Raw genomic sequence first — 22,580 nt, 5'->3', positions numbered from 1 at the left:
TGTCACGGCGCATGGAATATTTGCTCTCCAAGCTAAGAGAGAGAAAGGAATTTTTATGAGGGAAAGGTGGAGAGGTAAAGTTAGCGCTCTTGTTCCCGCTGGCACCCCCACAGACGCAAGCATGGTGAATTCGCTCCTGGGTCTGGTCGAGCATTATGCTACGTTTATCTCTCACCTGGCTAAAGAGGTAGAACCTATGCGTGGGCTGCTTCGGAAGAAGTTCATTTTGAATGGGATGCCGCTGCCGAAAAGAGCATGACAAGTGTAAAAAAGCTTCCAGCATCGAACAAGCGTCGACCAAGCATCTAGAATCGAACAAGCTTCGAACAAGCATCTAGCATCGACCCGATGCTCCCCGTTATTGTGGCCACGGCTGTATCTGCGTACGGCCTGGGTGCAGTAGAGATAGAAGCTGACGGACCACACATTCAGACCCTTGAATTCGCATCCAGAGCACTGATAGAAACTGTGCGGAAATACTCAGTGAGAGAGCGTGAGGTTTTTGCCTGCCTGTCGGCGTGTGAGAAAAGGGACATTTGTGTCTGGTGTCGATCGCTCAATTTAGTAACGGATCACCTGGCTCTATAATCTTTGCTTTCGACACAAAGAACTGGAGAGCTGCCGCTTTGGACTGCTTGTCCAGGCTACCTATCCCAGCCACCGAAGATGGCCTTCAAGTTTAAAAGAAAAAGGTGTCTCTGGTAGCATCTTCATTTCACATTAATGACCTCTGATTTGCTACAGCCGAGGAATTCAAGCTCCAAATGGTCGCTCCTCTTTTTCAAACATCATGGCTATAGCCAAGAAAAAGTTCACAGCTGAACTGAGTCCTCACTAGGAACCAAGTCCGTGAGGAACTGTCAGTAGAAGATTGCCTGCTTATGCGCACGGAACGAGTGGTGGTTCCACCAAACCTCAAAGCTACGTTAGTGCCGCCGGCCTATGAGTCGCACCCGGGAATCGTGAAGACCAAGAGAGGTCTTCGAGAAAAGTAATGGTGGTCATGCCCGCTCAAGAAAGTTGAGACTGCTATCCGCAGCTGCGCAATTTGTCCAGCTGCAGACAAAAGTGTCAAGAACTATCGCCGTCCACAGCAGCCAGTGCTTCTTGCAGATAGGCCGTAGAGAAAGAAAGCAGTTGAGATTGTAGGCCCATTTGAGCATACATCAGCATAACGTTGGTTTGTTATACTAGTAACTGATGCAGTTCCAAATGGCCAGATGTTGCTTTGTGCAGGGATGGGTTCTTCTGTACTGTGGCGGTCTTCCTCCTGTCAATATTTGCACGTGAGGGACAGCCTGTTTGAAATGGTCTGATATTACGGACCGCAGTTTGCGTCCTGAGAATTTGAGTCTTTTCTTCAAGACAGAGGAATCAAGCACAGTTTTTTTGCTGTGTACCAGCCCCCAAAAAATGGTCCGGTTCAAAGGTTTAACCACGTCCTCGAGTCATGCATTCAGTAGGCCATATTGGATCAGCACACAGTGAAGGGCACTATCACAGAGTACTTGATAAACTAAAGAGCCACTTCTAACAGTACAACTTGACATTCTCTGGCAGTGCTTTTACATGGCTGCCATCTAAGGACAGCTTTGGGCGTCATCGGTCAACCCACCGCCAACTTCACAAATCCAGCTCAGATGTGCTCAATTTGAAAACGGGCCAAAGAGTGCCAATGCAAAAATAGGATGCATACTGACTAACAAAAGCCTATTATATTTAAAAATTTGCTTAACTATTCTAATAAAGCAGAATTTTAAAAAATACTCTGCGGAGCACCAAACGACGGGAAATAATATGACGTCGGTTTCATTCAGCTCCGCTGCGCTTTTTTAAATACGTAGTTCCAGTTATGTGAAAAAACCTTTATATATACTGCCTTTAACTTCGCAATATAACCTTATTCCCTAAAATCTAAAGTAAAAAGTTGATAAATTCTGGCTAAGTTTGTAATTATTCAGCTCTATCACGTACATGATGTGCACTTTGCTGCAGAATCCACCTGCGCAGACCAACTGACGTATCTGTCACAGCTTTAAAAAAAGACATCTATAAAACGTTAAAAACTGCACGCTGTATATATGTATCAGAAAAAAAAGCCCAAAATTGACAAACATAACAGGATTTAATTAACGACGTTTTATTTGGAGGACCTGCCATTATCGAGTGTATTACAGTATTCGAAACGCAGCTTTTAAAGCGCGCGCGAGGTACAGGCTTAACGCACCAGTGCAAAAACAATATGGGGGGGGGGGAGAGAATGGATGATAAGTTGAAACGGCCATGCCCTAAACGTGGAGGTAGGTGTTCAGAAGGAGCAGACCGAAAATATATAGTATATATCGAGGGAAGTACAAATAAAGTAGAGAGAGGGGTAAGAGGAGGATTTTGAAGTCCTTTCAACAGGCGGCCATGACGTTGGAAAATTTCTTTCCCCAGCTCTTCAGGGCTTACATATTAATGAACAAAATTGAATCACACTTTTTCTCATCATATCCAACAAAACCAGTTTTTTAGAAACGCTTTCTGGATGACATATTTATAGTTTGGACAGAAACCGAGGGCGAACTCATCCAGTTTACCACCTCATTCAACAAAATACATTCTAATATCTCTTTCAATCACCTAATCAACCAATAAAATTAACTTCCTGGATTTTTGGTTCGAGTTGAAGGGAGTACAGTAATAAACCCCACAGACAGACAACAGTATCTTCATTTCCACAGCTGCCACCCACGCCAATCTAAAACATCAATCCCATACTTACAAGCCATCAGATTCAAACGAATTTTATCATGATCGGAAGATTTTCACCAAAATGCTGATTGCATGTAGAAAATTGTAACGAAACATTACCCGTCCTCTATAATCAACAATGCCCTCAAAAAGGAAGAAGCAACTAATCATAATCACGTCTTCGAGGAATCTCAGCCAACATCACAGCACTGTAATCTCATACTCACCTTCACAAACAACTTCCCGAACATTAACAAAATCTTAAATAAACTCTTTAGTATCATTGAACAGAGTGACCGGCTTTCCAAAATTTTCTCAACTGCCCTCCAGGTAACATATATAAAACCAAACAAAATTACAAAACGATGTTGTCCATTCGACCGTCAATAAACGGAGAGCTGTGGGTTGCGCACCATGTGGAAAAAAACCGATGCCAAGTCTGCGAACGCATGGAAACCACGGCACTCACTAAAAAAAGCACCCATTGAAATTACAAATATTCTACCAGGGAAGGCTTAAATTGCGATCCCAGCAACGTTGTTTAGATGCTCGAGTGTGGAGACACAGTGTATAGGCCAAAGAGAATTCCTTCCAATTCAGGTTTAAAATCACAGCTCACATATTCAATCCCTCCCCAGCCTCTCTCTTTCGAAGCACCTGCTCGAGAAATGCCACGAGTTTGACAGACTCTTTAGCGCGAGGAAAACACTCGCTACCGCGAGGAACGCGACTCATATATTATTTTTAAATTTAACACTGTGCAAAGGATCATTGACGAAAGCCACGGTACCCTCAACTTTCTTCCGAGGTCATAGGCCTACGAAAATACACAAAACACCACTGACTGCGTCGTCTGACGACATACCCCTTTTTGCATGCCACATTTGTGTCGTTGCTTGCATCTCGGTTTGGCTCATCTTCTGGCCCCGCGAATGCAATAGATTTTTTTAATGTCTACTTTGGCTACTCTGTAAGCTTACATTTTTTATGCTGGTAACATTTCGTCGGGCACCTCCCTTTCGTCCCCCCCCCCTTTTCTCTCATAGTCCAGCGGCAGCAGCTAAACCAGCGGTAGGTGCACTATTGCTGAATGCGGAGAAAAAGCACTTCTTTAAGATTTTTTCAGGCTTTTTTTTCCTGCTCCATCTGTTCCGACATAAGTGAAACAGCGCAAAAGAAGAAGCCCGAAGACGAAACGAAGACGGGACAGGAAAGAGTGCTCATCTGGCAACTGAATTTGTTTGAGAAAAACTCGCACAATATATAGGAAAGCTGTGGCAAAGGTAATCAGATGCAGTCAACGTCACATGGTCTAAAGAGCAATAGAAGCAATAAAAAACATAACAGGGTGATGAATCTAAAAGTCGACTTAATCTCAGGAGGGATGGTAACAAAATGAAAAAAATACACTTGATGAATGAAAACAGTTAATGCCATATGGTGTAAAGAGCAGCAAAACCGATAAAACGTTATTAGCTGGTAACAAGGGTAAAAGCGATAAAAACTGACGGAATGAAGTTGTGGAAAGAATATAAACCGACTGAATGTGACAACGTGTGGCTAAAAAAAAACAGTGCACAGACTTTAACAATGAAAACGATGAAACACTGACACTCAATGATTCAGACACGCGTAGTCAAAAATAAAAATTTAGCATTGTTGCTCCAAAAAGGCAAGTTGGCTCCCATACAATGATTTTGGCGCATCACTGACACATTCCAAGCCCTTTCTTTTTATAAAGAAGGCTTCCTTCAACTTCCGGGCTACGTTCTCTATACTTCTATCAAGAAAAACAGTTTCGCGTAAACGAGGCATGCATTTACATTCTTTGCAATGAAGTGCTAGATTAGATCCAGTGCCTTTTTCAAGTGAGCGCTCGTGTTCCCTTAAACGTTCGTTCAAGCCCCTTCCGGTTTGTGTAATATAAACTTTGTCGCATGCAAGCGGAGTCTGGTAAATCACCGCTTGCCTACACCTGACGAACATGTGGGCATGCTTCTTACGCCACAGGTTAGATCTTTGGTTTTTCGTTATTAATCCTATGACAAAACGTAGCTAACTTCCAAGGGGCAGAAAACACTGCGGGAATCTTATATAAATTGGCAACCTTTTTCATATTACGTGCTACCCAGTGGGAATACGGGACAACGGCTGCTCTCACCCTCCTGTTGTTTTCCTGAGTAACGTTTCTTTTCTTGCCATTTATCTTTCTGAAGCAAAGCTTCAGTCACGGCCGATACCACTGTCTGCGGAAAACCTGCCTGTAGTAACCGTGCGGTCTGCAGTTGCAGTTGTCCTTTCTTCGTTTCGCCTTCGGGCTTCTTCTTTCGCGCTGATTCACTTTTGTCAGAATGGACCAACAAGCTCAGCAAAAAGTTCGGCTTCATTCCCCCTGTTGTTGGGTCAAGATTATTTTCCCACCTGCCCTCACGGCCAGGACAAGCGACGTTCCCGCATTTTGACGCGAAGGTTGCTGCACCGCCACGCACTCAGTCGACCATCTCAGCTCAACTCTATATGCCTGTCAATAAGCAAGCATGCGGTGGTTAATGAAACAGACCGCATCTGGATATTGTATTTTCTTTTTCCTTACATGTTCTGCGCAATCTCCATTTTTCCTTGCTGCTCCCTCTCCAATTTTCTTATGCATGCGTATTTCTTTGTTTTTTACTTCTATATTTTTTGCTTCTCTCTACTTATTTCTCTTTCTCGCTCACCTGTTCTGTGTCCAACCCCTATAAAAGGGGAAACACCAGCGACGAAAAATCACCCTTGAAAAAGATCGATCTTCCGATCGAAACCTCGAGCCAAACAAATATCCTTCCTTTAACGAATCGTATACTTTGCTATATACTCCTCTAAGCAGTCGGGCACTTCATGCTCTCTCAACCTCTCTCTCTCTCTCTCTCCACACACACACACACACACACACACACACACACACACACACACACACACACACGCACGCACGCACACACACGCACGCGCACACACACACACACACACGCACGCACGCACACACACACACACGTGTGTGTGTGTGCGATTTATTGTACAATACTTTGTGGCCAAAAGACACTCAAAGTCTGTCTCAAAGTTTTGTTACCATAAGCAGTTTATTTACCAATAATTAACATGCAAGTGGTAGTACTTGGAGCTGTGCTTATAAGGAAATGCTGTCGTTGTTAAATTTAACGCAAGTTAAGTGAGATGGCTGGCACACAAAAACCGAACTGGAATTTTACATCTGACAGTTAAGCTAAAATGTTATCGTTGGCTTGTCGCACTGGACTAAGCGTTAGGGCGGAGCCTCACGTGGTCTGTGTGTTTATCGGAGCGATGGAAGCGGCGGTAAATTCCTCGCTACCTGCAGCAAGATACTTTTTCGGGAGCGTCTTACATGCGTTCGATGACCTAGTTAACCGACTTACTGCTCTAAGCGGAAGAATACAGTGAACAAACAGACATCAGCTACCAGGCGGTGAGCAGGTGACGCCCCCCGGTATGCAAGACGTGGAAGATAACGCAACACCACCTCAGATAGCACAACCGCGCCGCTTATATATATATATATATATATATATATATATATATATAAGCGGCGCGGTTGTGCTATTTGAGGTGGTGTTGCGTTATCTTCCACGTCTTGCATATATATATATATATATATATTGTAAAGAGGAAGACGCTTAGCAGACGGAGCAACAGAACCGATTCGCGGCGCGAGGAATCGAAGACGACGCTTTCAATATGCTTGTGGGCAAAAACGTCACATCTGTCACCGATATATTCGATCACTGCCAAAGCTACGACGAGCTCCGCCGACAGCGCGTTTTCACTCGTCAGCCCTCTGCACAGACCGACACAGTAACTAGCCTGAGCATGACGACAGAGGACAGCTCGCTACTGCTCCAGATCAAGCAGTTTGTCCGTGAGGAGGTTGCGCGGCAGCTTTCGCTTCTTCCTACCGTTCCGAGTTCATCTAACCTAACTCCGACACTCCAGCACGTGATCCGGGAGCAAGTGTCCGAGGCCCTGCCACCGGTTTCCTCCCAGCCTCCCGTCGCTGCGCCACTAACCTACGCCGAAGCAGTCAGGCGTCCCCGCCCAGACACATTCGTGTCGTACCAACATCCACCGCAGTCGACCCCATTTCGTCCTGTCCGGCCACCACCGCAACGTTTCCGCCCATGGCGCACACCAGACAACCGACCCATTTGTTATGCCTGCGGCATTCCTGGCCACGTGATGCGTCACTGCCGCCGCCAAGTTTCGTCCCCTGCTGCAGATACCGACCCTCGAGGTTACGCCTACGCCCCTCCCCAGCCTTTTCACCGCACTTCGCCTTCTGAGCCCACTGGTTCCTCCGATTACAGTCCCTCTATTCGCCGCCGTTCTCCATCTCCGCGTCGCCGCTCGGTTTCCCCGATGCGCCGTCGTCCCTCTTCCCCTTCGGAAAACTAGTGCCCGCAGTTCCGGAGGCAAGAACTGCGTGCTCGTCGCCAAGCTCAAGACCTCGACTTTCTCCGGCCAATCTGATCACCGTTTCTGTGGAGGGCACCGATGCTTTCGCGCTTGTTGACACCGGTGCTGCTGTATCTGTACTCAGTGCAAAATTGTGCCGCCAGTTACGAAAAGTGATGACTCCGCTCTCTGGTTTTATGCTTCGCGCCGCTAATTCGCAAATTATCGCGCCTTTGGGGGCCTGTACAGCTCGAGTTACTATTCAGGACGTTCTGTACGTTGTTGAATTCATCGTCTTCGCATCGCCGTCTCACGACGTCATCTTAGGCTGGGACTTTCTCTCGCGACATGAAGCTGTCATCGACTGCACTCGTTCCGAAGTCGCCCTTCCATTCGGCGACGCATCGGTGAGCGCTTCCACTAACCCGTGCTCCAAGTTGACTGTGGCTGATGACGTCGTGATCCCGCCGTGCTCTGCTGTGCTCGTCTCTGTTCATTGCGACTCTGCATCCAACGGCCCTGTCATCTTCATCCCGTCCGACTCCTTCGCTTCTCGTCACTGTCTACCCCTGCCATTCGCCGTCCTTACCGTCTCAGCCGGCTGCAGCGCCTTGCCCCTGTCAAATCCATTCCTGTGCCCCTCTAATCTTCTTCGCGGTGAATGCCTGGGACGTGTCCAGCCTTTCGCCTCCATCGTCGCCTGGGACCCTTATGAGGATGACCCCTGCCGCATGCAAGTGTCTTCACTTACTTCTTCCCCATCGTCTCCTGATCCCGCTCCCGAAGCCGTATTTGAGCGCCCAATCGACGCGAATCTTTCGCCATCGCGGAAGACCCAGCTTGAGGCCCTGCTAAATAAGTTTCGGTCATCGTTTGACTTCTCCAACCACCGTTTGGGCCGCACCTCAGCTGTTACCCATAAGATCGACACTGGCGCCCATACGCCGTTGCGACAACGCCCATATGGCGTCTCGGCCACCGAACGCCAAGTTATCGACGCCCAGGTAAATGACATGCTACAGAGGGGCGTCATACAACCATCGCACAGTCCTTGGGCTTCCCCCGTCGTCCTTGTCACCAAAAAAGATGGCTCTATCCGCTTTTGCGTAGACTACCGGCGCCTGAACAAAATTACCCGCAAAGACGTCTACCCGCTGCCCCGCATTGATGACGCACTTGACTGCTTGCAGGGAGCTGAATTCTTTTCTTCTTTAGATCTACGTTCGGGTTATTGGCAAGTCCCGATGGCCGACGCTGACCGCTCCAAGACAGCCTTTGTGACGCCTGACGGGCTCTATGAATTCAACGTCATGCCCTTCGGACTATGCAATGCCCCTGCCACTTTTGAGCGGATGATGGACACGATACTGCGCGGCCTGAAATGGAAAACATGCTTATGTTACTTGGACGATATCGTTGTTTTCTCCCCAGATTTCCAGACGCACCTCGTTCGCTTGGAGCATGTTTTGGGATGCCTCGCGGCAGCCGGGCTTCAACTCAATTTAAAGAAATGTCGCTTCGCTGCTCGTCAGTTGACGATTTTGGGCCACGTCGTGTCGAAACAGGGTGTCCTTCCTGACCCTGCAAAGCTTCGTGCTGTCTCTGAGTTTCCGAAGCCCTCTACGATGAAGGAACTTCGCAGTTTCATCGGCTTATGTTCTTACTTCCGGCGCTTTATCCGAAATTTCGCTTGTATCATCGCACCTCTGACTGCACTTCTTCGTGGCAGTAGCGACCTATCAAGCTGGAGTCCTGCCTGTGACGACGCATTCATCACGTTGCGCCGTCTACTTACCTCTCCGCCCATACTGCGCCACTTTGACCCTGCTTCTCCAACTGAAATCCACACAGATGCCAGTGGCGTTGGTATCGGTGCTGTTCTTGCTCAACGCAAACCGGGGTATGCGGAGCATGTTGTTGCATACGCGAGCCGCACCCTGACGAAGCCAGAGCAAAACTACTCAGTAACTGAAAAAGAGTGCTTGGCGATCGTTTGGGCGATCGGGAAATTTCGGCCTTACGTGTACGGCCGGCCTTTCGCGGTCGTCACGGACCACCATTCCCTATGTTGGCTGTCCTCCCTAAAAGACCCAAATGGCCGCCTCGCCCGATGGGCCTTACGCCTTCAAGAGTACGATATTCGTGTGATCTATCGCTCTGGCAGGAAGCATAACGACGCCGACGCTCTCTCTCGTTCACCTCTAGCCAATGAACGTGCCTCTCCTCCCGCCATCGACTGCGCCTCCTTGTCATTGGACGATATGCCCAACGAGCAGTCCAAGGACCCTTGGATCACTTCTCTTGTACGTTATCTTTCCGACCGTTCTGTCGTGCCGGTACCGCGCGCAATCCGCCGTCAGGCTGCCCACTTCACTGTTTATGATGGGATTTTGTACCGCCGAAACTACCTCTCTGACGGGCGCAAATGGCTCCTAGTGATCCCTGGACATTTACGCTCAGAAATCTGCGCAGCCTTTCATAGCGACCCGCAAGCTGGTCACGGCGGTGCTTTTAAGACCTACAACCGGCTTCGCCTCCGCTATTACTGGCGCGGCATGTATAACTACGTCCGAAAATTCGTCCGTTCCTGCCCCGATTGCCAGCGCCGCAAGCTCGCTCATCACCATTCGACCGGCCCTATGCAGCCTTTGTCTTGCCCATCCAGGCCATTTGACCGAGTTGGCATTGACCTGTATGGACCACTTCCCTACACTGCTGCAGGAAACCGCTGGGTCATCGTCGCTGTAGACCACCTGACACGGTACGCCGAAACAGCCGCCCTCCCAGCTGCTACGGCGCGGGATGTTGCAGCCTTCCTCTTGCACCATTTCATACTTCGGCACGGAGCCCCGCGTGAACTGTTGAGCGACCGTGGGCGGGTGTTTCTGTCAGACGTAGTTTCATCTCTTCTGCAGCAATGCAACATTACTCGCCGCACCACTACTGCCTATCATCCCCAGACGAACGGCTTGACAGAACGTTTCAATCGAACATTAGGTGACATGTTGTCAATGTACGTCGCGGCAGACCATTCTAACTGGGACGTCGTCCTCCCCTTCGTCACATATGCCTACAACACCGCTACGCAGAGCACTACTGGTTTCTCACCATTCTTCCTTCTATACGGCCGTGAACCATCCTCGCCGCTCGACACTATTCTTCCGTACCATCCTGATTCGTCGGAATCCACAACCGTATCTGAAGCCTCCAGACACGCTGAAGAGTGCCGCCAGCTCGCCCGGTCATTCATGTCTGACGACCAAGGGCGCCAGAAATACCGTTTCGACCACTCCCATGGCACAGACACTTTTCAGCCGGAGTCCCTTGTTTGGCTCCGTGTGCCTTCTGCTGCCCCAGGTCTCTCTACCAAGTTGCTGCCAAAATACCACGGACCCTACAGTGTCCTTGAGCGCACTTCTCCCGTCACTTACATCGTTGAGCCCGTGACGCCATCACCCGATCTCCGACGACGTGGGCGCGAGACCGTTCACGTTTCGCGTTTGAAGCCGTATTACGACCCCTGCGTCCTGTTGACTCCCTAAATCGCCAGGATGGCTCTTTTTTCCCCGGGGGCCAATGTAAAGAGGAAGACGCTTAGCAGACGGAGCAACAGAACCGATTCGCGGCGCGAGGCGAGAAGACGACGATCGGCAGCTGAAGCAGCAGAACCGACGCGCGGCAAAAGCATCAACTGTTCCGGGACCAGACCTGCCCTTGCCCGCTCTAACCGGCCTTAACAACCACTCATCTCTTGCCAATAAAGGCCGCTACAATATATATATATATATATATATATATATATATATATATATATATATATATATATATATATATATATATATATATTGTAGCGTGCAACGCGAAATAGAACGCGCCGCCGCGGTGGCTCAGTGGCTATGGTGCTCGGCTGCTGACCCAAAAGACGCGGGTGCGATCCCGGCCGCGGCGGTTGAATTTCTTTGGAGGAGAAATTCTAGAGGCCCGTGTACTGTGCGATGTTAGTGCACGTTAAAAGAACCCCAGGTGGTCGAAATTTCCGGAGCCCTCCACTACGGCGTCTCTCATAGCCTTAGTCGCTTTGGGACGTTAAACCCCATAAACCAACCAACCAAAGAGAACGCCGGAGCTGAGACGACAAAACTGCGGCGGCCCCTCAGTGGCCAAGGGCGCGAGCGAGCTAACTTCTTCCTCTTCTCGTGCATACACTACTTCTTTCTCTTCGAATGCATGTATCACTGCCCCCCCCCCCCCCTCTTTTGCAGCATCGACACGATGCGGCTAGGAGAGAAAAGTCACCGAAAGGGGAGAACACAGCTGCAGTGAACCGCCGTTCAGTCAGGTAGCCGGTCGTGGTAAGGCTTCATGCGAACAACGTGTACGACTTCTGTTCGGTGCGACCGGCGCGATGAACAGGCTGTCGGGGCGGGAGCAACTGCATAAGTCACATCACTGATGCGGCGCACTACTTCGTAAGGGCCGAAGTATCGGCGCAGCAGCTTTTCAGAGAGCCCGCGGCGACGAACAGGTATCCAAATCCACACAAGGTCGCCGGGAGCATAACTGACGAAACGGCGTCCACAGTTGTACCTAGTGGCGTCAGTCTCCTGTTGACGGTGGATGCGCAGGCGGGCCAGTTGACGCGCTTCCTCAGCACGCTGAACGAAGGTATCTGCGTCGATGTCAGCGTCAGAGTCGCAGTAAGGGTCAACGGGCAACATAGCATCCAACGGAGTGGTCACCTGGCGACCGAAGACAAGCTGAAAGGGGGTCAGTCGGGTGGTTTCCCGCAGGGCGGTGTTGTACGCAAACGTTACGTACGGCAGAATGGCGTCCCAAGTTCGATGCTCGACGTCAACGTACATTGATAGCATGTCGGCTAGTGTGCGGTTGAGTCGCTCTACCAATCCGTTTGTCTGCGGGTGATACGCCGTAGCACGTCGGTGGCTCGTGTTCGTCAGAGTCATCACGGACTTGGTTAAGCGGGCCGTGAAAGCAGTTCCCCGGTCAGTAACAACAACGGCGGGTGCTCCATGACGCAAGACAATGTTGTGGACGAAGAACTGCGCCACTTCAGCAGCAGTGCCTTTGGCAAGAGACGTGGTCTCAGCGTACCGTGTGAGGTTGTCAGTCGCAACGACTATCCAACGCTTTCCAGACGAAGACTTCGGAAATGGACCAAGGAGGTCCATGCCCACTTGATGGAAAGGGGTCTTCGGTGGATCGACGGGGTGAAGAAATCCGGCCGGTTTCAATGGAGGAGTCTGCCGACGTTGGCATTCACGGCATGTTTTGACGTAGGCCCGCACCGATGGGAGTAACCTGGGCCAATAATACTTTTGTCTAATGCGCGCGAGTGTACGGCTGACACCAAGGTGGCCGGCGGATGGTGCATCATGACAGGCACTCAAGATCTCAGACCGCAGCTGTGATGGTACGACAAGTAGGAACACTTCCTCGCTGTTGGCAAAATTGCGCTTGTAGAGAACACCAGACCGTAAAGTGAAGGTGTGTAGCCCTCGAAGAAAAACACGCGGAATGGGAGCTTCACTGCCTTCGAGGTAATCGATGAGCGGCGCCAACTCCGTGTCCGCCCTCACAAGCTGCGCCATTTGGGTGGTACTAACAGAGCCCAGGAAAGGAAAATCATCGGTGGTTTCTTCGGTATTGATGGGGATAGCCGCGCGCGACAGACAATCCGCATCCTGATGCTTACGGCCAGACTTATAAACTACTGTTAAGTCGTATTCTTGCAAGCCTAAGCTCCATCTAGCCAAGCGTCCTGAGGGGTCTTTGAGGCTCGCCAGCCAGCATAAGGAGTGGTGGTCGCTTACCACACGGAAGGGTCGTCCGTAGAGGTACGATCGGAACTTGCAGATGGCCCATATCATTGCAAGACATTCTTTCTCCGTCGTAGAATAATTAGTCTCGGAGCGCGTAAGTGTTCGACTAGCATAACTGATGACCCGTTCCGCACCGTCTTGCCACTGGATCAGTACTGCACCAAGGCCAACATTGCTGGCGTCAGTGTGGATGTCCGTGGCAGCATGCTCGTCGAAATGGCCGAGTATCGGAGTGCTTTGCAGACGCCTGCGAAGCTCGACAAATGCAGCCTCTTCGTCGGTCCCCCACAGGAAGGGCGTGTCGTCACGGGTCAGTGCGTTCAGCGGTTCCGCGATTTTCGAGAAATCTTGAATAAAGCGCCTATAATAGGAGCACAGGCCTAAAAACCGGCGAACGGCCTTCTTGTCAGTTGGTCGTGGAAAACCTGAGACGGCAGCGGTCTTGTCAGGGTCCGGGCGAACACCTTGTGCGCTGACAACGTGACCAAGAAAGCGAAGTTCCTCAAAGCCAAAATGGCATTTCTCGGCTTTGATGGTGAGTTGCGCGGATTTGAGCGCTTGTAGCACAATGCGCAACCGCTCCAAGTGTTGGTCAAATGTGGTCGAAAATATAAAGACATCGTCCAGGTACACCAGGCAGGACTGCCATTTCAAGCCGGAGAGAACAGTGTCCATCATGCGTTGGAACGTGGCCGGTGCTGAGCACAGACCGAATGGGAGCACTTTAAACTCATAGAGGCCGTCAGGCGTCACGAAAGCCGTCTTCTCCCGGTCTCTCTCGTCCACTTCGATTTGCCAGTACCCGCTTTTAAGATCCAATGACGAGAAGTATCTGGCGTTCCGCAATCGGTCGAGCGCGTCATCTATCCTGGGCAGCGGGTAAACGTCCTTTTTGGTCACGTTGTTAAGTTTCCTGTAGTCCACGCAGAAACGCAGAGTATTGTCCTTTTTTTGACAAGAACCACAGGCGATGCCCACGGACTGGTGGACGGCTGAATGACATCGTCTGCAAGCATCTCGGCAAACTGATTCTTAATGGCTTCTCTCTCCACCGGGGAAACACGATATGGGCGCTGGCAGACGGGTCGCGTAGTGTCATCAGTGATGATACGGTGCTTGCCGAGTGGAGTTCGGCCGACCTTCGAGCACGTAGCGAAACAGTCCGCAAAGTCTGCCAAGAGGTCCGACAGAAGATCCCTCTGAACCGACGGCAGGGCAGGATTTATTCTGACTGACTGAAGAACGTGATGGGGGCCAGCATACTCCGGAGTGGGTCCTCCCACGGTGCACAAACTTGGAACCTCAGCAACGTCGTGAAGGAAGGCAATAGCCATGCCTTTGGCCAGGTGCTGATATTCGTTGGCAAAGTTAGTCAGGAGGATGTGGGTGCGGCCGTCACGTAGTTGGACGAGACCTCTTGCAACGGCAAGTCCCCGCTTAAGCAGCAGTGGACTACGGCTGTCCGCCTGGCCCTCGTAGTCGTGAAAGAGGTCGTTCCGCACGAGCACCAGAACACTGCACCGCGGCGGCACCGCAACGTCGTTCTCGACAATGCGCAGAGCGTTGCTGCAGGGATCGCGGCAGTCAAAGCGCGCCACGGCCTGTTTGGTCGAGAACGTGACACGTGCCTCCTGAATGTCAATCACAGCGCCGTTCGACTGCAGGAAGTCGATCCCCAGAATCAAGTCTCTTGAACACTCGGGGAGTACGACAAATTCACCAACGTACGTAAAACCACTAATCCCAACTCTAGCCGTGCACTTGCCCACGGGGGAAATTAGGTGGCCACCAGCGGTGCGAATGGGGTCCCTGTCCACGGTGTCAGAACCTTCTTGAGTTCTCCAGCAAAGGCACGGCTCATAACAGAGTAATCAGCACCGGTATCGAGCAGTGCGGTAATCTCAGTCCCATAAATTGTCACACGTAAATCGGATGCAGCGTATCTGATACTGTCGCTGCCTCTCTCTGTCCGGGTATCGTCGGCTCGAGGGTTTCGCGATGGAGGATCTTGACACGTCCCGACGTCAGCGGCCTTGCCTCCAGAGGTCGCTGGTGTTAGTTTTCCGGACGCGGACTCGGCGAGCGACGGCCAGCAGAGCTACTCTGGCGGCCAGGGCTGGAAGAGCGATAACGGAGAGGCGAAGGGGAACGGGACTCGCGCCTTCCAGAGTAGGCAGGGTTCTGACGTGCCCAGAGATGCTGCGCAACCTCATGCGGTCGTTCACCGTTTTGAGGGCAGGGTGCGTCGGGATGGAAACCGCGAAGGCCCACTTGGCGGTACGGACAGGCGCGGTAGAGGTGACCAGGCTCCCCACAGTGGTAGCAGAGAGGCCTGCGGTCCGGTGTACGCCACAAATCCGACTTGCGAGGGCGTGGCCCAGCTGTAGCAGATGCGGTTGCAGAATATGTGGCGATGGTATTCACGGGGGTCGGCGGAGTCACACCGTAGCCAGGCACGCTTGCGTGACATGTGCTGATGTTGCTCACGCCAGGCGTGGGGTAATGGGACCGTAGCCTGTCGTGCGACGTACAACAGATGCGTACGTGGGTCGGTCATCGAACCGGGACGGCGCTTCGGGGACAGGAGGTGCCTGCGCAGCCTGTCGCACCTCGTCCCTGACAACTTCGGTCAGCTCTGCCAGCGGCACAGATGCGACCTGGGCCAGATGGATCCGTTGAAGTTCCTCCCGGACAACAGAGCGAATTAGTTCGCGCAAGGTGTCTGCAGTGCCGCCGAGACACGACGAAAAGCCTTCGGGCACCATGCAGTTGATGTCCCGGTTGTACTGGCGGGCCCGTTGTGCAGCGTCGTCTCCATCGTGGTCGCCTCGGTTAGAAATTCCGCCACCGTGCGGGGTGGGCTACGCACGAGGCCAGCGAACAGCTCCTGCTTAACCCCACGCATGGGAAGGCGCCGCTTCTTCTCCTCTGTCATGTTGGGGTCGGCGCGCTTGAAAAGACGGGCCATGTCTTCGGTGTACATGTGCACGCTTTCGTTCGTGCGCTGATTTCGGGAGTGCAGCGCAGCTTCAGCTTTCTCCCGGCGGTCAGCGTTGGGGAACGTAGCCAGGAGACTCCGGCAGAACGTCTCCCAGGTGGGAATGGTAGCCTCGTGGTTTTCAAACCATGTCCGAGCAGACTCTTCGAGGGCAAAGTAGACGTTATTGAGCTTGCGCTCGTCGCACCAGCCGTTGTAGCGTGCGACCCGCTCGAAGGTCTCTAGCCAGTCCTCAGCGTCTTCGAACACGTCACCGTGAAAAGATGGCGGTGTTCGCGGTGGGTGGCAAAGGATCGGCGCCAGGGGTCTGGTGTCAGCGGCCATGGCAATTGGACTCGACGGTAGAGGCTGGATCGGCGGCGGGGTCCTGGTGTCAGCTGCGTCGCCCTTGTTGGCGGGGGGAAGGGGCCCAAATTCAGGCGACTCTCCGCGGAGACGGCGGCTGGGTCGCTGGTGAACCGGTGTGAGGTCCGTAGTGACGCTGTACGGAGTGCGCAGGTCGGGAAGCGTACCCCGCACCTCCACCAAACTGTAGCGTGCAACGCGAAGTAGAACGCCGGAGCTGAGACGACAAAACTGCGGCGGCCCCTCAGTGGCCAAGCGCGCGAGCGAGAGCGAGCTAACTTCTTCCTCTTCTCGTGCATGCACTACTTTTTTCTCTTCGAATGCATGTATCAATATATATATATATATATATATATATATATATATATATATATATATATATATATTGTAGTGTGCCAACTGGACAGGTTCCGCTACCGCCATGCGCCGACACTGCGCTGCGCCTGACGACGACGAAGTTATGCGCCGACACTACGCTGCGCCTGACGACGACGAAGTTGCCCCGCTCTCTTGGTGCTGGCTACGCCCGTCTACGCTGCCAGATCCTGCACGGCGGTTCGGTCTCTTGAGGACGCCTAATAAACGCACCCCTACAATTCGTGGAGGTGCTGGGTTCGTCCCCTACCAACCTGGAACTCCGGAGCCGTACGCTGCCGCCTGTGTCAACCATGCCAGATGAGACTGCCCCCACACCGGCGGCCAGTTCAACCACCGTCATTTGTTCTGGCGCCATCCGGCAGCGTGACCCTGTCCTCTTCAGTGGGACTGCCGACCAAGATGTTGACGACTGGTTGTCATCGTATGAGCGAGTGAGCAGCTATAACAAGTGGGATGACACTATCAAGCTGAGTAACGCCATCTTTTATCTCACGGACGTGGCGAACCTCTGGTTTCTAAACCATGAGGCGGACCTACACACTTGGCCCGTATTTAAGAAGAGCTTTGCGGAAGTGTTCGCCCGCCCTGCGGTGCGCAAGCTCCGTGCCGAACAGCGCTTACGGGACCGCGCTCAACACACCGACGAGACCTTCACAAGTTACATTGAGGACATCGTTGACCTCTGCAAACGTGTCAACGCCGCCATTCCAGAAGCGGACAAGATCCACCACATCCTCAAAGGCATCGCTAACGATGCATTTCAGATGCTCCTCGCGAAAAATCCCACCACCGTCAGTGAGGTTATTAAGCTTTGCCAGAGCTACGATGAGCTCCGCAAGCAGTGCGCTTCTACACGGCGTGCCGGTGCCTGCGACGAAGCCCTCTCCACACTGGCCCTGGGCGGTAATACTCCTGAGGACTCCCCTCTTCTCAACCAAATCAAAGCCTTCGCTCGTGAAGAGGTCGCTCGCCAGCTGTCCCTCATATCCCATTTTCAAGACCCCGCCCGCCAAGTTCCTGACTCGACCCCGTCTTTGGCTCCTACCATTCGCCGTGTCGTGCAAGACCAAGTCGCTGATCTGCTACCGTCCAGCCCTGTGCCCGCGCCTGTGACAGCACCCCTGACGTACGCCCAAGCGGTGGCCAGGCCACGACATACGCCGGCACCCGATTCCTACCAGGCCGCCCCTTCTTTCCGTCCTCCGCCGCCGTCTGAGCCCCCGTCTCAAGCTCTGTTCTCAAGGGTTCGCCCACATCCTACCAATCCCTGGCGTACTGCGGACAACCGACCCATCTGTTACGCCTGTGGTCTGCCCGGTCATGTCGCGCGGCTTTGCCGCCAGCGCCTTCCGCCTTCTCGACCTGATCTGCGCTCCTACCCATACGATGCCGAACTATCCTCGCCGAGAAGGCCACCTGGTCCCCCCTTTGTTTCCCCTGATCGCCAAATTTACACCACTCGCCGATCGCCTTCCCCTCGACGCCGTTCCCCTTCTCCGATGCTGCGACGTTCCAGCTCCGCGCTTGAGGGAAACTAACAGCCGCAGTTCCGGGGGCAAGAACTGCGCTTGTTTCGAACACCTCAAGTCCTCCGTGTCGTCCCGCTAATGTCATCGTAGTGTTCGTGGAAGGTGCCAAGGTTCTCGCCCTCGTCGACACGGGCCCACCGAAGCCCACCTCACTGAAGCAGCTCCGTAGCTTCGTTGGCCTTTGCTCTTACTTCCGTCGCTTCATCTTGAATTTCGCCACGATCATCGCTCCTCTGACCCAGCTACTCGCAGGCAGCTCCAACCTCTCCGCTTGGACGCCTGCTTGCGATGACGCCTTCGACACCTTGCGCCGCCTTTTGGTTTCGCCTCCCATCCTGCGCCACTTTGACCCGACTGCGCCTACTGAGATCCACACTGACGCCAGCGGTATTGCACTGGGTGCAGTTTTCACTCAACGCAAACCTGGCTTCCGTGAATATGTGGTCGCCTACGCCAGTCGGACCTTGAGCAAAGCGGAGGCCAACTATTCTGTTACCGAACGAGAATGTTTGGCCATCATTTGGGCCATTGGAAAATTTCGTCCCTATGTCTATGGTCGCCCGTTCTGTATAGTAACCGACCACCATGCCCTGTGCTGGCTGGCCTCTCTCAAAGACCCGTCAGGCCGCCTAGCTCGCTGGGCTCTGCGATTGCAGGAGTATGACATTCATGTCATTTACCGCTCTGGCCTCAAGCATAATGACGCGGACGCTCTTTCCCGCTCGCCGCTACCTAGTGCTTCATCGCCTGCTCCTGTGTCTGCTTACGACTTGTCCTCGCTTGCCACTGCCGACATGTCCACCGAGCAGCGGAAAGACCCTTGGATCGCCACTCTTATTAACTTCCTTTCGAGTCCTACGACTGATAATTCGTCCCGTTACCTCTTACGTCAAGCCCGTCACTTTTCTATTCGGGACGGTCTCATCTATCGTCGCAATTACCTGCTCGACGGACGCAAATGGCTCCTAGTGATCCCTCGCCATCTACGCACCGACATTTGCGCCGCTTTCCATGCGGACCCCCAGTGTGCCCACGGCGGCCTGTTGAAAACCTATACGCGTCTGCGTCTCCGATTCTACTGGCGTGGCATGTACCGCATTGTTCGCCACTTTGTGCGATCTTGCCCATCCTGTCAACGGCGTAAATGTCCGCCTCACACCTCGCCTACTCCACTGCAGTCGTTACCCTGCCCTGCCCGCCCGTTTGACCGCGTTGGCATAGACCTCTACGGCCCCCTCCCTCCCACTCCCGCTGGTCAGCGCTGGATTATCGTGGCCGTGGATCATCTCACACGTTATGCTGAAACGTCTCCATTACCATCTGCCTCCGCCCGCGACGTGGCTTTCTTTCTTCTAAAGAACCTGATTCTTCGCCATGGTGCTCCTCAAGAACTGCTGAGCGACCGTGGACGCGTATTCCTGTCTGACGCTCTTGAGGCCCTCCTCAAGGAATGCCGCATTATCCATCGAACCGCTTCGTCTTACCACCCTCAGACCAACGGCCTGACCGAGCGTTTCAACCGAACCCTCAGTGACATGCTGTCCATGTACGTCGACGCCAACCACTCCAACTGGGACCAAGTTCTTCCCTTCGTCACCTACGCATATAACACTGCGACACAAACCACCACTGGATTCTCTCCCTTCTTTCTTCTGTACGGCCGCGAGCCCCCCTGCACGATGGATACTCTTCTTCGCTACCGACCCGACATTTCCGAGTCCACGCCACTGTCCGACGCTGCCAGGTACGCCGAAGAATGCCGCCAGCTTGCTCGCTCGTTTTCCACGCAGACCCAGTGGCAGCAAAAACATGACCGCGACACTTCCGCGGCCTCTACCTCCTACCCTGCCGACTCCCTTGTGTGGCTCTGCGTACCTCCCACAACTCCCGGCCTTTCGCGGAAACTGCTGCATCGGTATAATGGTCCCTACCGGGTTCTCAAGCAAACATCTCCGGTCAATTATATTGTTGAGCCTGTTGCACCCGCTGCGGACTTGCGTCGCCGTGGCCGCGAAACCGTCCACGTGGACCGACTGAAGCCGTACTACGACCCCTCTGTTCTTCCTTCCCCTTAAGGCGCCAGGATGGCTCCTTTTCATTCGGGGGAAACTGTAGTGTGCCAACTGTGACAGGTTCGCGTATTCGCCAACTGCAGCCTGTACAGCCACAAGGCTTGAAACCACGGTGAATTGATCACGGTGACTGAAGATTGTCACTGCGCCTTACCTAAAAGGATAATAAATCCTCTTAAACGGCGTTATATGCCACTAAATTTGCGACCTAAAAGGGAAATAATTGAAAAAAAATGAAATTAAAAAAACAATAAAACTACAGTACAGAGAGCGGAGTCGAACGGCCGACCTTCCATACGCAAAACGAGCCTCTAATCCACTGCGCCATAGCAGCGATGTCAAGCTGTCGTTCTGAATGAATATTTATAACCAGCCTTAATGTGGCTGCTACCTGCCGGTGGGCGGCGCTGTCATCGCTGGCTGTACCGGCTGCATTTGGCGAACACGCGACAGGTTCCGCTACCGCCATGCGACGACACTGCGCTGCGCCTGACGACGACGAAGTTATGCGCCGACACTACGCTGCGCCTGACGACGACGAAGTTGCCCCGCTCTCTTGGTGCTGGCTACGCCCGTCTACGCTGCCAGATCCTGCACGGCGGTTCGGTCTCTTGAGGACGCCTAATAAACGCACCCCTACAATATATATATTGTAATGTGTCGTCGGCGCTAGCTGCTGGGGCATCAAACTCCAACTCTCTTTCTTACAATATATATGTGTGTGTGTGTGTACTTTAAAAAAGTCTTTCAGTTCCAGAAATACGTATCGAAGAAGAGGGCCGCACAAACGAAAACGGCAATTTTTTTCCGACGTTTCCGACACAAATGCTGATCAGGCCCTAGCCGAAGTGTTCGAAATAAATCGCGTTTTCGTTCGTGCAGCTCCCTTCTTCTACACACACACACACGCGCACGCGCGCACACACACACACAGTAACTTCAGGATGTCTCTATGAAAGATTTAACGGATGTATTTCACATTGCTTCCGGGAGCCAGTCTGAAACAACTAAATGTGATTTCGTTTCAAACGATATTTTTTTTTATAACCAGGGGTCTGACTCTTCAGTTTGAGTGAAAATAAAAAAAAAATTAATTACGCCGATTTCAGCTTTCGTATCTCAGCTTTAACCAAAAAAGGTCAATATTCTTAGCATGCAAGACATAACTAGTTGGCTGTTCAGTGCCAGTTACTCTCAGTCAGATGTGAAAAATAGCCAAGTAGGGAAGCCAGGGGCGTCATGAGACGGTGGTATCGTTGGATAAGCGGCGCGGTTGTGCTATTTGAGGTGGTGTTCCGTTATCTTCCACGTCTTGCATACCGGGGGGCGTCACCTGCTGACCGCCTGGTAGCTGAGGTCTGTTTGTTCACTGTATTCTTCCGCTTAGAGCAGTAAGTCGGTTAACTAAGTCATCGAACACATGTAAGACGCTCCCGAAAAAGTATCTTGCTGCAGGTAGCGAGGAATTTACCGCCGCTTCCATCGCTGCGATAAACACAGAGACCACGTGAGGTCCCGCCCTAACGCTTAGTCCAGTGCGACACACCAACGATAACATTTTAGCTTAACTGTCAGATGTAAAATTCCAGTTCGGTTTTTGTGTGCCAGCCATCTCATTTAACTTGCGTTAAATTTAACAACGACAGCATTTCCTTATAAGCACAGCTCCAAGTACTACCACTTGCACGCTAATTATTGGTAAATAAACTGCTTATGGTAACAAAACTTTGAGACAGACTTTGAGTGACTTTTGGCCACAAAATATTGTACAATAAATCTGTGGGAAAAGTCAGTCATTCATATGTCGGAGGAAACCAATAACAGCATTATGAAATAAACACCGAGAAAATTCCGCCTCATTTTCAAAACAATAAGAGCCGAGAAATCCAAACCCTATTCATAGCCTCAAAATTCCGGAGCCTTGACGAAACCTCAGCAGGTTCGATCAAACTTCTGCAGCTTTGATCGAACTTCCGCAGCTTTAATCAAACTTCCGCAGCTTTAATCAAACTTCCGCAGCTTTAATCAAACTTCCGCAGCTTGAATCAAACTTAGCGCCTGGGACGAAACTTACAGCTTGGTACTGGCTGGTCCCCTTTTTTCGGAGATGTACTGATTTTCTGTGTGATTAAGAAACCACCTATCGTTTCCCTCCCCGTGCAAGCGCGAGAACTGCCCAAGAGATAACAATTTATCTCGAGGAAAATTCCACGTCACC

The 22,580-nt window shown here is 51.9% G+C and overlaps 1 protein-coding gene across 1 annotated transcript in view; it reads right to left on the bottom strand.

Moving 5' to 3' along the window:
* LOC149356570 (organic cation transporter protein-like) overlaps positions 1-22,580 on the bottom strand; it is a 41,836-nt gene that overhangs the window by 8,525 nt on the left and 10,731 nt on the right. The window lies entirely within an intron of this gene.

Source organism: Amblyomma mixtum, chromosome 3 (assembly GCF_055824585.1).
Source record: "Amblyomma mixtum isolate Tamu chromosome 3, ASM5582458v1, whole genome shotgun sequence".
Classification (NCBI taxonomy): domain Eukaryota; kingdom Metazoa; phylum Arthropoda; class Arachnida; order Ixodida; family Ixodidae; genus Amblyomma; species Amblyomma mixtum.
Note: the sequence above shows the minus strand (reverse complement) of the source record. Positions and strands in the feature narration are given on the sequence as shown.